Source organism: Lotus japonicus, chromosome 2, assembly GCF_012489685.1.
Source record: "Lotus japonicus ecotype B-129 chromosome 2, LjGifu_v1.2".
NCBI classification, from domain to species: Eukaryota; Viridiplantae; Streptophyta; class Magnoliopsida; order Fabales; family Fabaceae; genus Lotus; species Lotus japonicus.
The window spans coordinates 700,555-717,637 of NC_080042.1; positions in this window are offsets into that span (position 1 = coordinate 700,555).

Sequence of the window (17,083 nt, forward strand, 5' to 3'; positions counted from 1 at the left end):
AAGATAGGTTCATCTGGGTCAACTAGACGTTCAGGTCTAGGGCCAGGATATCTCCTAGGGCTTGGACAGGTAAGGTAATACTCTTCCAAGGCAGACACCTTCTCTTTTCTAACCTCCATGAATTTTCTAAGGGATTCAGAGTTATTGGAGGGAGAAGAGTCAACAGTATTGATTGGGAAGGATACAGGTGTAAAGGCTGTTGATGAGTCTGTATCCGTGGTTCTGGCAGCAGGACGTGCTGATGCTCTGGGAGCAGAGTGATCAGACGTTCTGGGTTGTGGTTCTGTTTGGTTGGGCTCTGGTTGGTCATGGATGATGGGTTCAGAAGATAATGGGTCGTACGGAATGGTAAGGAGAGAGGTTGGATCTTCTGACCTAGAGGTTGGGTTCTGAAGCAAATTCCAGAGAGGTGCTTCGGTAGGAGAAGGTTGAAAGAAGGAGGATCGTGGGGAATGTGGTGGAGAGGTGGTTTGTGCGGCTGGTTGGGATTCAGGGATAGGAGTGAGGGGATTTGAGGAGTGTTGAAGCAAGGCAGAAATAGGAAGTGCATCAAATAAATTCAAATCATCATCAGAAGCAAGTGCAGGCTTACTTGAATGTGCTGATGATCGAGTCACTCTGGCAGGAGGCTCAGTCCTTCTGACCACTGCAGCAGCTGGTTCCACCCGAGTAGGCTTCACCACGATTCTGACCTTCTTCTGCTTCTTCTTAGGAGGACCATCCTCACTATCACTATCATCACCATCATCAGGCTTTCTCTTTGTCTTCTTGACCAGAGGGACATCAGATTCTTCAGAGGATTCTTCTAGAACCATCTTCCTCTGAGCTTTCTTCTTGGGAGGAGAAGGAAACTCTAGAGCTGGCGGCAGTCTGCTGAAGAAATCATCAAGATCAATCTCGAATCCTTGAGCCCTGAGGTCTTCAACATAGCATCTGATGGCTTCAGGATTGTCTGCTTGAGTCCACAGTGGGTAGTCATTCAGAGGCATTCTTCTTCCTCTGATCTCAAAAGATGTGTCTTCATGAGCAGGAGCAATCTTCTTCTGGATTAAGCCCATCTTCTTCAAGGAGTTTGCAGTGAAGACATCACTGACAATTGTGCTCAAATCCTCTGTGCAACCAGCATTGATCAAATCTTGCACCAAGTTGCTTTCAATGAGAAAGTCTGAGAGCAGCCTCCCAAAAGGGATATATTTGATTGCAGACTTGATGGAGGCGGTGGTGCGAGACTTCCTGATGCATTCCTTCAAGTAGGAGAACAAGAAGTAGGGAAGGCAGATCTTCTCCTGATCTTGGATGAAGAACAACATCGCCTTCTGGTTGAAGTTGATGTAGTCTGGAGAACTGCCCTTCGGTCTCTGATTGATGCAGTTGAGCAGGATCTTGTGCCAGATCCTGAGTTTGGGGTGAAGGTCCATCACCTTATAACTTGTTTTGCCCGGTTTGAAGGTGGTGTACAGGGCCTTGTTGACTTTGTCTTTGGTGCTGGGTTTCAGCTTGGATTCCGTCAGTTGGAACCGATACCCATAAGCAGTTTCTGCTCCTAGCAGATTCACGAATGACTTCTCAGTGATGATGATCTTCCTGCCAAGAATGTGAGAGACCACTTGAGTATCATCGCAGTCTGCGTGCTTCCAGAATTCCTTTACCAGTTTCTCATACACCGGTCCTCGAAGTCGATTGAAGTAGTTTCCCCAACCTTGAGCTTGGACTTCAGGACGAAGATCAAACCCATTTGCAGCCAGGTTGTCGAGGTCGAATCTCCATTCTGCTAGGACTTGGAGTTCCTCAGGAGCAAATACGCAGTGAACGGCACAGCCCCGTTCTTCAATTGGAACAATCTGCTCTTGAGCTTGAACTTGTTCTTGTGCCGGGTTCTCAGAGCCCCTTTGACCCGTTGCCAAACCAACTACCATGTGAGGGAACTGAGGTGCATCTGCAGTAGATCTTCTGGTTTGTCTCACCATTTTGAAGAGGTTGAAGGTTTGAGGTAGAAGATGAAGTTTGAAGGATGAAGAGAGATCGAGAGAGAAATCAAGAAAGAGGCGGTTTTGAAAAGCAGAGAGTGCGAGAGTGAAAACCGGAAGTGAACGAGAACGTGTGTGTATAGTGGGTTTTATCAAATAACCGTTGTTGATTCAAAAAGCACTTTAAGATCAACGGTTGAAAATTAAAGATAGATAGTAACAGTAAAATACACAATCACACACAGGAGATAAGCATATCTACACGCAATCATAACAGACTGTCACACGGGCACAAGGAATTATGCATCAGAAATTCTGACACACGTGTTGTTGTCTCAGCTTCAGAGTCAGTACCAGTGGGCACACACACTCTGATTGAGTTACCTTCTGGACTAGACACAATGTTTAGATTTTTCAGAATAAAATTAAATCTATCCTCTGCTAAGGGCTTTGTAAAGATATCTGCCCATTGATGGTCAGTATCAACAAACTTCAGAAGAAGTACGCCCTTCTGTACATAATCTCTAATAAAGTGATACTTTACCTCAATGTGCTTTGCCCTTGAATGCAAGATAGGATTCTTACTCAATGAGATTGCAGCAGTGTTATCACAATAGATTGGGATATTGCTCTCAAGGATCTGATAATCCTCCAGCTGATGTTTCATCCAGAGCATCTGAGTGCTGCATATTGCTGCTGAGATATATTCTGCCTCTGCAGTTGATAGTGCAATGGTTGATTGCCTCTTGCTTGCCCATGAGACTAGATTGCTTCCCAGAAATTGACAATTTCTAGAAGTACTTTTTCTCTCTGTTCTATCTCCAGCATAATCAGCATCACAATAACCTGAAAGCTTATACTCTGATGTTTTCTTATACATCAAGCCAAGGTTAGTGGTGCCTTTCAGATACCTTAGGATCCTCTTAACAGCAGTTAAGTGGGTTTCCCTTGGATCTGATTGGAAACGAGCACATAAGTGAACACTAAATAATATGTCTGGCCTAGATGCAGTTAAGTATAGAAGTGAACCTATCATTCCACGATAGAGCTTCTGACATACTTTACCACTTTTATCTTCTTTCTCCAAAATGCATGTAGGATGCATTGGAGTCTTGGCCACTGTAGATTCCAGCATATTGAACTTCTTCAGAAGTTCTTTAGTGTACTTGCTTTGATGGATATATGTTCCTTCTGGTGTTTGATCAACTTGTATTCCCAGAAAGTACTTTAATTCTCCCATCATACTCATCTCAAATTCAGCCTGCATCATCTCAGAAAATTCTTTGCATAGAGATTGATTAGCAGAACCAAATATAATATCATCAACATAAATTTGCACAATTAAGATATCATCTTTATAAGTCTTGCAAAAAAGAGTTGTATCTACTTTACCCCTTACAAACTCATTCTCCAGAAGGAATGAGCTAAGTCTCTCATACCATGCTCTGGGAGCTTGCTTCAGACCGTAGAGTGATTTCTTCAATTTGAACACATGGTCTGGTTTCTTTTCATCCTCAAAACCTGGGGGTTGATGAACATAGACTTCCTCTGAGATATAACCATTTAGGAAGGCACTCTTTACGTCCATCTGATGTAGAACTATGTTGTGATTTACTGAGAAGGAGATCAACAGTCTAATTGCCTCCAGTCTTGCTACCGGAGCAAATGTTTCAGTGTAGTCTATTCCTTCCTGCTGGCTGTAGCCTTGAGCAACTAGCCTTGCCTTGTTTCTGACTACTTCTCCTTTCTCATTTAGCTTGTTTCTGAATACCCATTTCGTTCCAATAACATGAACATTCTCAGGCTTCTTCACTAAGCTCCAAACATCGTTCTTGGAAAATTGATTCAATTCTTCTTCCATGGCCAGAATCCACTCCTTGTCCTGAAGAGCTTCATCTATGGACTTGGGTTCAATTAAGGACACCAATCCTTTCAGACTCAGCAAGGTCTCTTCAGAGGGTCTGAAGGCGGATCTGGTTCTGACTGGTTCATCTTTGTTGCCCAGAATCAATTCCTTAGGGTGAGCTGCAGTGATTCTGCTCTTCTTCAGAGTTTGTGAGTTAGAGGGACCAGCTTCTTCCTCTGGTTCATCTTCCTCTGGCTCAACTTCCTCTGGAGCTTTGCCTTTGTCAGAAACATTAATGCTTAAATCTGCAAACTTTTCAACTAGCTTTGACTGGTCAGAGTCAAGCTTATCATCAAATCTAACATGAATAGATTCTTCAATAGTCTTAGCATCAGTATTATAAAATCTAAAACCTTTAGATCTATCAGAATAACCAAGTAATAGACACTTAGAAGACTTAGCATCAAATTTATGCAATCTATCCTTAGTATTGAGAACATAACAAACACAGCCAAAAGGATGAAAATAAGAAATGTTGGGTTTTACGTTCTTCCACAATTCATAAGGAGTCTTATTCAGAATTGGTCTCACAGAGATTCTGTTCTGAATGTAACATGCTGTATTTACTGCCTCTGCCCAAAAGTGCTTAGCCATGCCAGTTTCTTGGAGCATGGTTCTAGCCATCTCCTGAAGAGTTCTATTCTTCCTCTCAACAACACCATTTTGTTGAGGAGTTCTGGGACAGGAGAAATCATGTGCAATTCCATAGGAATCAAACAGACTCTCAAACTTGTCATTCTCAAACTCTCCACCATGGTCACTTCTGACACGCACAATCCTACAAGCCTTCTCGTTTTGCACTTGAGCAATGAAGGTAGAGAACACAGCATGAGACTCATCCTTGCGGGTTAGAAACTTTACCCATGTCCAGCGGCTATAGTCATCAACGATAACCATCCCATATCTCTTGCCACCTATAGACTCAGTTTTCACTGGTCCAAAAAGGTCGATATGCAGAAGTTCCAACGGCCTTGAGGTTGAGACAACATTCTTTGCCTTGAAAGGGACTTTTGTGAATTTGCCTTTCTGACATGCTTCACAAAGAGCGTCTGAAGCGAACTTCAGATTGGGTAAGCCCCTGACAAGGTTTAGCTTGCTCAGCTGAGAAATCTTTCTCATACTGGCATGCCCTAACCGTCTATGCCATACCCACTGCTCTTCATTAACAGACAGAAGGCACTTCACATTCTGAGCCTCCAACTCAGATAATCTGATCTTATAGATGTTGTTCTTCCTCTTGCTGTTAAATAGAACAGAGCCATCGATCTGACTTACAGCCCGGCAGGACTTTTGATTGAATATAACATCATAACCCTTGTCAGCTAATTGACTTATAGACAATAAGTTATGTGTTAAGCCGTCTACCAATAAAACATTATCAATGCATGGACTACTATCTACACAAATAGTACCAGTACCAATAATTTTACCCTTTTCATTTCCTCCGAAGCCAACTTCGCCTCCAGGCTTAAGCTTCAGCTCTCGGAACATACGCTTTTCTCCCGTCATGTGACGCGAGCATCCACTGTCCAGATACCATGATTGGTGTTTCAGTGGAGCTATCAAGGATATCTGCAACATAGATAATCTTGTCCTTAGGTACCCACTTTCTGGGTCCTCTTTTGTTAGTTACCCCAGAGGTTCTGATCACCTTGGGTGTCTCAACATAATATTTTAAAGGAATATTTGCATGATATTTAGTCATAGAGAAAGATCCCTTTTTAAGAGGATGTTTAGCAACTTTAGCAGGTACAGGATCAGGCAATATGGTACCAGCGGGAACAAAGCATTCATACAAGGATTTAGCTTTAGACACAGAAGGCTCATTTCTAATTGGTTTAGAATAGCCAATGCCATGCATTCCATTTCTGCTTACGCCATAGATCATTGAAGCCATTAAGCTTCTATCCACGCTTTTAGCTAGTAATCTTTGAAAAGACTTTTCATACTTAGATTCATTCCTACAATCAGAGGCATCACAGGCAACAATTTCTTCTAACTTAGCAATCTGGTTCTTAAGCACAGAGTTAGAATTTACCAAAGCATGATTTTCATTTTTCAAATCTGAAATAATTTTCTCATGTTCAGAAGGAGTCTTGGAGACAGCAGATAATAAAGAGTTATACTTATCCATGATATCAGACAAAGCATGTTTCAGTTCAGAGGTAGAGAAAGAAGCAAATACCTCATTTTCATCGTCTGAGTTAGGATCTCCTTCTGATTCTGAGTCAGAGTCAACAGCTTCCTTTGACTCTGATCCTTTGTCTTTGACAATGGCCATGAGTCCTTGGACTTCACCATCAGAGTCAACATCCTCTGACTCTGATTCATCGAATGTCACCATCAGACTCTTCTTGGTCTTGAAGTGCTTCTTTGGCTTCTTGTCTTTCTTCAACTTTGGACAATCACTTTTGTAGTGCCCAGATTCTTTGCACTCAAAACATGTGACTTCCTTGATTGAAGACTTCTTCTGGCCTGAGGACTCATACTTTCCTTTTGCCTTTCCAGAGCCTTTGAACTTGCTCTGCCTGTGCTTCCAGATGCGGTTGAGTCTCTTGGAGATCAGAGTCAGCTCATCTTCATCAGAATCTTCTGATGCTTCTTCAGATTCTTCTTCTTCAGCTTGAAGAGCCTTTGACTTCTCAACCTTAGCCTTTTCAGATTTGGATTTCAAGGCTATGGACTTTTTCCTCAGATCTTGCATCTCTGAGCGCTTCAGCTCATGGCATTTCAAAATGCTGATGAGTTCTTCTAAACTCATATTCTCAACGTCTCTCGTGAGCTCTATTGAAGTCACCAAAGGCATCCAACTTTCAGGAAGACACCTGATGACCCTTATGACATGATCTTTTGTTGTGTAGCTCTTGTTGAGAGGTCGTATGCCAGCTACAAGCAATTGAAATCTGGAGAACATTTCTTCAATGGACTCATTTGGCTCCATGATGAAGGATTCATACTTTTGGATCAAAGACAATGCCTTTGATTCTTTGACTTTCTTGTTTCCTTCATGAGACATCTTCAGAGATTCAAAAATGCCTTTAGCAAACTCACGATCTGTAATCTTCTGGTACTCTTCATAGGAAATAGCACTTAGAAGAATTGCTCTTGCTTTGTGATGTTGTGAGTACAGCTTCTTTTGATCTGCAGTCATCTCTGACCTTGGGATCTTCTTGCCATCTGCATCAATTGGACGCTCGTAGCCATCCACAATAATATCCCAGAGATCTGCATCGAAACCCAGAAAGAAACTTTCCAGTCTATCTTTCCAATATTCGAACCTTTGACCGTCGAACATAGGAGGCTTTGCATTGTAACCATCTCTTTGAGTTTCACTGGTGGTGGCAGCCATTGTTTTTCACACCGGCCCGGATCACTGAACACTGTTAGGTGTGGTAATCAGAACTTGCGCTCTGATACCAATTGAAGGTATGAAAAACGGTAGAAAGGGGGGGTTTGAATAACGTTTTCAGTACAAAACTTCCACCTTAAAGATTTTGGCAAATCTTTCGAGAACTTAAGTGCTAAAGATAAGAGATAGAAAAGCACACAAGGATTTTATCCTGGTTCACTTGATAAATCACTCAAGCTACTCCAGTCCACCCGTTAAGGTGATTTCTTCCTTCTTAGAATGAAGGCAAAACTTGATCTTACAGAGAATGCTTCTCCTCAAGCTCCTTAGCCTAACCCTACTTCTAACTTATTTAGGAATGTATAGAAATGACAAAAGTTACAAAAGAAATGGCAAAAAACCTATTTAAAGGCTAACAGGTCGAGTCTGGGCGCTCAGGCGCCAATTCAGAGCGCCTGAGCGCCAATTGCACTTAAAAAACATGCTCTCTGGACCAATTGGCGCCTAGGCGCCCATCCCCCAGCGCCTAGGCGCTTGAGCTCGCTTGAAAAGGGCTTTTTGGCTTCTGAAACTCCTCTTTTCAATCCTCTTTAAGTTTTCCATCAATTCCATGCTTATTGGCCTTCTTCCTTCTTCAGTTCCTGATCTGAAACTTAACCAACAAGCCAAGGAAAATTCTAGAAGCTCAAAGAGCTTATTAGCACATGAGATCCTTCAATTAACACAATAAAACCAAGCAAGTCCTAAACTTTACTCAAAATGCAAGAAAACTCCCTATAAAACTACTAAATTACCAAATCCAAATAAAGACTAAAGAAAATATAAAAATGCATGAGAATGCATGAAACACTACATGAGACTCAACAAAAAGACTCAAAACACACAAAGAAATGACCCTAAAAACACTACTAAAATAGGGTCATCAGGGGACTTACAGTTGCTCGGGGCCCAATGGCCATATGAGTTTACCCGAGACTTTTGGCCTAGTTAAAAACGCTTCCCGCGTTTCGGGAAGACTCGACTCGCCCATATTTCGGGGAGGTTCTTTGGATAAAGAGCTTATTCGTGCACACCGCCAACGGGTGGCGGCGGGAAGCTCATCCGCACACGTCGCCTGCAGGGGCTACGGTCAGCGCCGGACTTTCCGGAGCGATCCCCAGACATCAAGGTCGTGTTGGGATCGCCACCTTTAGGGAATTTTTCCCACCAGGCTGCCGTCTCAGTTCGATAGTTAGGAGTATTGCTAAGAATATCCTTTTGTATTTGATTTGTTTAAATTTTACATCAAGGGATGCCTCGTTAAAAAACTCCTGTGTCGGAGAAAAAGAGTGCATCTTTATTTTGGTCCTTGCTTTTTTATCTCCTTTTCAATCAAAGTATTACTCCCAGCATCCTATCATCCTCGCCCTCTTTGCCTCTCCTGCCGTGGCGAGGGATCTGTCCCTGTTCTTCCTCGCGACTGGCGGGTCGAGCTGACTTCATTGGTCTTCCGCCCACATCGCTTAGTCGCTCGGCCTTTCTCTTGTTACCCTTTCCTTCTGCTCTTTTCTTTCCTTCATTCCCGGCCTGACGATGAATTTCTCCCTTTCCTGCTTTCCGAGGGGGCCAGACAAATGCAGGCGGCTCCCCGCAAACGATTCCTCTTTTCCCCCAATTGAAGAGGTCAACGTTGTCTTCTACTAATTCACTCAGGCGTTGTTCTTGTTCCTTGGTGAGTCTGGGCTCGATTGCCAGTATTCCTCTGCTGGTAGCGTTCATGTCCCAATTCTCGCCACACAACTCATTATCTTTTTTAGGGTAGAGCCTGCCTTCCCCTATTTTGCCAGATTCTTCACCCTGATTCTTCCTCTTTCTTCCGTTACCGTCGCCTTGGCTCCGGACCCCTAAACGCTCTCGTTCGCCTTCGCCGCCTTCCGATGTCCCAATCTCATGGCACCTGTATCCGTCGCCAGCTCCCTTACTACCATACAGGTTGAGGCAATGGCTATGGCACTTCCTTGCCCCCTTTTGGTCTAGTGCCAGCCTTCCTACCCTTCCGCAAAGTAAGGGATACTTTACCGCAAGGTGAGCCGTAGATATCACTGCATGGAGGCGATTGAGAGGGAAGGTAGTACCCAAAGTGTGAGGAAGGTGATGTGAATGCTCAGAGAGAGAAGCTCTAACCGCTTAGAGAGAGAATGTATAACTGAATTTCAAAGCTATCATTACTCAAGTGAGCTAAGAGTCCCTTACAATTGGTATTTCCCTCCTATTTATAGAGGTGGAGTTGGGCTTTGGCGCCTTTATCCTGCATAAATGGGCCAGTTAGGCCTCGGGAAGGGCGGCCCAAAATCACAGCGCGCTCTGGGCGAGGGACCTTGGGGTCTCGCCCAGTCCAGGCCCCTTTCTATCTAATGTTTCCATTACGCAACAATAATTCCTGAGTTTTGGTGCCAATGATGTTTGGATTTTTTTTTCATTTATAATGGCCTGCCAGCGCCCTTTGGTGGGGCGAGACAGTATTTCTAGCCCACTCTTTTTGCCGGGCCAGTCTAACCCGTCTTGTTTGTGGCGTGCTATGAGCAGGCCAACCTGTATATATGTCACCTAAGAATTACTCCTAAGAATTACTCCTTGCTGAGTTTTTTTTTGTTACAACTCCTTGCTGAGTTTGTGCTCACATAAGAAATACTGGAAAAGCTGGATTTACTCTTCGTCAAGAAAATAAAACTAAATTTTGGTAATTTTCAAGAGATAAAAACTTAATTAACCAATAAAACTATAGGACAAGTTTTTGACCAAAACTAGATTTGACTAACAAAAAACCAATTAAACTAGATTTTCTCGTCCACTGAATTTGAAATTCATCTTCTTAATTTTCATCCAAGGCATACATACAAATTGAACAGTTGTTTCTATTGTAAACATACTCTTCAAATCCTTTCAAAAAAAAAAAAACATACTCTTCAAATAAAACTAAAACAAGTATTTTTTTAATCAAAAACTAAAACAAGTTAATGGTATATTAATGCGTTGATACTGATGAACAATATTTTACCCACTATTCATAATCTTAATTTTCCATTATTGATGATTCTTTGTGCTCAATTCACTTTGTTTGGCATGGGTTTTTATTATTTAGTCTAATTAGGTTTATTACTATTTTCAGGTCATATTTTGCATCAAAGGCGTTTTGGGCATTGCGGAATGAAGATTTTATTTGTGCTGAATTGAAGATTGTATTTTTTATTATGTTTTAAAAATTTATTTTCGAGATTATATTCTCAGGATTTATTTTCGTTTGTTATTTTCGGATTTTATCTTTAGCATTTGATTTTTATTTAGAATATAATTCCAGCCCTATAAAAGGATTTGTGCTGAAACAACTTGAGACAACTTTTGCTTTGCAATATAATTTTGAATTTCAGTTTATTATTAGGTCTCTGTTAGGGTTTGCCCTTCTATTCCCTATATTATATATTACTTTCACTGCTTTTGTTATTCCGTCCAAGAAATGCTAACTTCCTGGATTAAATCTCTTTGGAAGGATATCGCACTCTTGAGGTATTGATTTTAAAGAAAAATTCTTTCGTTATTAATTTTCTTCATCTCTATTTGTGAATCTATGGTTTGCTTAATTCCATCGTTTTAGAAATAAGGGTTGATGTATGATCGCTTAGTTTGCGTAAATTCGTAACTATTTCATAAACGCTTAGTTTTTAGAACTGTGAATTGATTTTCGCTTAGTTAATTAATTATCATGAATTAGAGAATTAATAAGAAGGAACTATTATGTTGAACCACATTGAGTTGCGGTATACTGAACCAAAGGGATTTGTTCGTTTGAATCCACTCTGTTAATATGCTTTTAATTTTATGCTACCGCAACCAATAATCCTTGGGAAACGACCTAGGAGTCACTTCCCATTACTACAGTTTTATTTTTATTTTCTTAAATTATTGTTTGCATCAGGCAATTTGATCGAGGTCGTAATCGATGCAAATAATTATTTAAGAAAACAAAACTGTAGTACTAGGAAATGACTCCTAGGTCGTTTCCCAAGGATTACCACTCAAGCAAAGCATCAACACTTAAACCGCACGCACACAAAAGGGTTGTGATTTTCCTACAGTAAGCATAGAATTAAAAGCAGATTAACAGAGTAGATTCAAACGGACAAATCCCTTTGGTTTAGTATATGACAACTCAATCATTGGTTCAACATATTAGTTCCTTCTTATTGATTCCCTACTTCGTGAGAATTAATTAACTAAGAGAAAATCAATTCATAGTTCCAAAAACTAAGCGATTATGAAACAGTTACGAATTTACACAAACTAAACGATCATGCATCAACCATTAATTATAAAACGAAGGAATTCAGCAAGTCATAGATTTAGAAAAAGAGATGAAGAAAATCAATAATGAAAAGAATTTTTCATTAAGAACAATACCTCAAGAGTGCGATATGCTAAGTTCAAACGCCTTCATCGTCTATCTTGTTTCGAACGATAACAATTTTCCAGAGTCTTCCAAGAGTCTATTAATGATGTCTAAAGAATCCTTGTTGTTTACTTTTCAAGAGCTACTTAAATGCGATTTACTTGTTACGTCTTGGAACTTGATATGAGTTGAACTTTAGGACAAACAATCATAGTCAAAAGAACTAAGAACTTATGATCTACTTGTTTCATCTAGAATTTCATATGCATTGGAATTCGGGACAAACAAGGACAGTCTAAGTAATTAGTCACCTGCTCTAATCAAAAGGTCTGATTGCAAAGAGGAAAAGTTATATCTGCAAAGTTATATCTTGCAAAGACCGTCTGACTCAATGATGATGAGGAAGATCAAGAAGAAAGTTGAAGATCGTCTCAACAGAAGAAACTGCTACAAAAAGAGATACGATTCTTCAACGGGAAGATTCTGAGCAAAGCAGAAAAGAAGACAAGACAGCAGACATTAGAAAGTTGATTAAAAGAAAGGATGTCAGCAAAAGATCAGAAGACTTTCCAGAAGAAGAGCAGGATTGTCTCAAGGAAAAAGGATGATGTAATTCTGGTTCTCGCACAGGACAAATATTCTACGCGATGTTGGGACAACCGGTTCGACAACTGACCAACAGTAAAAAAACCAGCAAAATAATAAAGAAGAACACAGAGGATTGGTAACCCAGTTCGGTGAAACTTCACCTTCATCTGGAGGGTTTGCACCTAAAGAAAGGAAATCCACTATCTCAAGATTCAGGAATTACAAACACACATGAACACCACACTTCATAGTTCACTTCCTACTCTACCCAGTGTATTTCTACTTAGTATCTGAACCTAAGTATGAGAGCCCCTAACTCTCACTTTCTCTCAATCACTGCCACAGTGATTGGTAACAAACAATCAACAATCAGAGTTTTAGAATCAAAGAACACATAACACAACTTTGCTTTATAGAATCAGTGAGCAAAGTTTGTTCACAAGTAAACAAGGACAAAGAACAATGAACAATCTAAAACTCTTGATCTCTCTCAATTAGCTTCGGTGGTCTTCTTGTTTTAGGTCTTCATCCTTTAATATGCTTCAGCAGCAGCAACATAGGCACTTGGGTTAGCATGAGCTGAAGTAACATATTGCAACAACCATCAAATCAAAACTGAATCTCCAAAGATCTTGTTGCGTTTTTCCCAAGTAAAGATAGAAACAAATGTTTTATCAAAGATTGTTTCAACAAATAACAACCCACAATTAAAACCCTTCTGGTACAGCTACTTGAACCTGAAGTAACTTATAAAAACATATCTTCATAAGATCTTCAAGGGGCCCACAACTAAAACTTAAGCTGAGGACTGATGCCCTAGCTTCGCAGAATCAGATGTCACGGCATCAGATGCCACAACATCTGCTGCGACAATCGATTGTTTTGACAAAATGCAAGACAACATGTAACAACAATCTCCCCTTTGTCAAATTTTGTCTAAAACAACTCACAGATCAGAGAGGGTAAACATAGAGAAATAAAGCTCCCCCTTAGCAGCAGAACTCCCCCTCAAATGATGCATCCATACCAACAACAAGTAAACTCCAAAAGGCATAGTTGGAACAAAGAACATAGCAGCAAAAACACACTAACTAACCAACAAATGCAAACCAGTAAACCAATACCAACTTGAACATAAAACAGTAGCAGCTTGGAGTACTACACAACCAGTTACTTGCATTGTCTTGAAAGAGTCTTCAATTTATTACAGACCAAAGCTAACACTAGCAGAAACAAGGAACATAGTCTTCACAATAGCAACATAGTCTTCAAAATCACCAAATACTACTCCCCCTTTTTAACACAAATTTGGCAAAGGGTGCTCAACATAAACAAACCATCACTACTAAGACTAGAATGACAACAATTCATGAACATTTTCAATAACTGACTTCTTACAACTGGTAGATGGTTCGATACCCAAGGTAGATTGATGGATTTGGAAATCAAGTTCAGATGTGTCAACAATGGGGTTTGGATTTCCAGCAGAGGGTCCCATATCACATCTGAAGTAGTCTCAACTAATGTCTCAACATGGGGTTCAACATTGGGAACAGAAACAGATTCAACTGATATCTTATGAATCACATTAGGCACAATAGCATTAGGATCTGCACTTACAGATTCACCTATGCTTGCATGAACAGTTGCTGGTGCATTTGAGACTTCAATAGAACTTGCAGCAACAAATTTCTTCCTTCACTCCTTCATAACATCTACACTAGAACTCTGAGGTTTAAGAAGAGCAACATCCTTTGAATATGATCTATTCACCCTAGATGGTTGTGGAGACATCTCTTCCTCGCTGAAGAACTTGACTCTAACTCCTTCTTTAGGTTTCCACTTTTTCCTTGCGGGAGCTACCTGTGGATTAGTCCTTGGTTCATCATGAGACTGAGGATATCCATATAGCTTGTAACAGTAGGGTCTTATATGACCAAGTTTTCCACAGTGATGACATCTCCAAGTAGATTTCTTCGATTTTCTGAACTGAGGGTACACATGTCGTACAGAATGATGCAACATTGGGTCTGACATTGGTTGCTTAGTTTTCTTTTCAGATGAAACAGACTTATTTGCATTCTGGTAGCTGACGCCTATCCCTTCCATTTCTCCAACTGTTTTCCCAACTTCCAGAATCTCCTCTAACACATTAGTATTATTATTCATCATACGAATAGACTTTTTCATACCTTCAAGCTTTGAGTTTAGTAACGTTACCTCCTCCTGCATTAGTGATCTGAAGTTTCTCATTCTCCTCACGCAACTTGCTGATGGTCTTTACTTCTTCTTGCAAGCTAGAGTTATTACTCTGAAGTTGCTTCTTCTCAGCAACCAAATCCTTGACTTCTTTTCTCATTTTCTCACCATACATACATGATTCCTTCCACTTAGCCAGTAACAATTTGTAGGTTTCAACTAGTTCTTCATTTGAGATAACCTCATCACCATCACTTGACTCAGCATCAGAATAGTACTTTCCAATGAGAGCCTTTACATGAATAGCCTTGGTTGTTTCATTCTCATGTTTGCCCTTCAGTTGAAATTTAGTATTCTTCACATTGTCCGACACATTGTCCAGGACATTTGTATTTGACGTTCTGCCCAAACTCTTCAACGCTTTGTCAAGAAATGATATAGCTTCTGCAATACTTGCATCAGTATCCTCCTCCCTTTGATCTTCATCTTCTTCAGTCTTGGACACAAAAGTTATACTCTTCACCTTCTACTCAGACCTACCATTAAGAGACATCTCAAAGGTTTGCAAGGAACCAATGAGTTCATCAACCTTGATGTTACTAATGTCTTGGGCTTCTTCAATGGCAGTTACCTTCATGTCAAACCTCTTGGGGAGAGACCTGAGAATCTTTCTTGCTAACGTTTCTTCAGAAATGGGTTCCCCTAGGGCAAAAGAAGAGTTGGCTAGATTCCTTATAGGCATGTGGAACTCATATATGGATTTATCCTCATTCATCTTCATAGTTTCAAACTGAGTTGTAAGAAGTTGAAGCTTTGATATACGAACTCTTGAAGTTCCTTCATGGGCAGTCTTGAGAATCTCTCATGCTTCCTTAGCCACAGTACATGTGTTGATTAACCTGAACATATTTTGGTCAACTCCATTAAAAATAGCATTCAAGGCTTTGGAGTTTCCAAGAGCTTCATCATCTTCTTTCTTTGTCCACTTTTCTTTAGGCTTCAATTCAGTTGTGGATGCTATCACAAGATGTTTCCACCCCTTGAATATTGCCTTCCATGATATACTGTCCATAGATTTGAGAAACACCATCATTCGAGTCTTCTAGTAGTCATAATTTGACCATCCAAAATTGGTGGCATATAGATTGATCTTCTTCCATCCATAATGTGGTCCTTGAGAACAGAATATATTCCATGGAGCTCACCCAAACATAATAGGGTGCCTGCTGTGATACCAATTGTAATTCTGGTTCTCGCACGGGACAAATGTTCTACGCGATCCTGGGACAACCGGTTCGAAAACTGACTAACAGTAACAAAACCAGCAAAATAATAAAGAAGAACACAGAGGATTGGTAACTCGGTTCGGTGAAACTTCACCTACGTCTGGAGGGTTTGCACCCAAAGAAAGGAAATCCACTATGTCAAGATTCAGGAATTACAGACACTCATGAACACCACAGTTCATAGTTCACTTCCTAATCTACCCAATGTATTTCTACTTAGTATCTCAACCTAAGTATGAGAGCCCCTAACTCTCACTTTCTCTCAATCACTGCCACAGTGATTGGTAACAAACAATCAACAATCAGAGTTTTAGAATCAAAGAACACATAACACAACTTTGCTATATAGAATCAGTGAGCAAAGTTTGTTCACAAGTAAACAAGGACAAAGAACAACGAACAACCCTAAAACCCTTGATCTCTCTTAATTAGCTTCGATGGTCTTCTTGTTTTAGGTCTTCATCCTTTAATATGCTTCAGCAGCAGCAACATAGGCACTAGGGTTAGCATGGGCTGAAGTAACAGATTGCAACAACCATCAAATCAAAACTGAATCTCCAAAGATCTTGTTGTGTTTTCCCAAGTAAAGATAGAAACAAATCTTTTATCAAAGATTGTTTCAACAAATAACAACCCACAATTAAAACCCTTCTGGTACAGCTACTTGAACCTCAAGTAACTTATAAAAACATATCTTCATTAGATCTTCAAGGGCCCACAACTAAAACTTAAGCTGAGGACTGATGCCCTAGCTTCGCAGAATCAGATGCCACGACACTTGCTTCGACAATCGTTTGTTTTGACAAAATGCAAGATAACATGTAACAACAGATGATCGTCAACAGAAGAAAGAAAGGATAACTTGCAAAGGAGAATCAATTGTCCAACTCAAGCTGGCCAACCAGAAGAATTTGTGTTCAGAGAAAGGAAACATCTTGTCAATATGGAAAATATCTCTAACCACACAGAAGAGAGAGAGAGAGAGGTAAAAGTGCAAAGCTTTAAGCAACCATCAAATATGCACAATGACCAAGGGAAATCATCATAACCTTTAGATCTAAAGTTTTCCCTTATCTCTCTAGGAATGAGATGAAGTCCATCGTCTATGTCGATTGTTCCTCAGCCAAACATCATCAGTTCATCCATCTCCTAAGGAAGAAGCTTCAAGTCATTTTACCTTCAACCATCGTCTACATCAGATTGGCAAAAAGAAGAGAAAGAAAGACATTCGTTGAAAGGTAAAGAGACGAAGTAACTCACTGGAAACAAGCTACCTCATAAGTGAAATATTCATCATCGTCTGAATGAAAAAAATCCACAAGGAAGCGTGTCAAATAAGTCTCGACATCCGCAGCAGCACGTGAT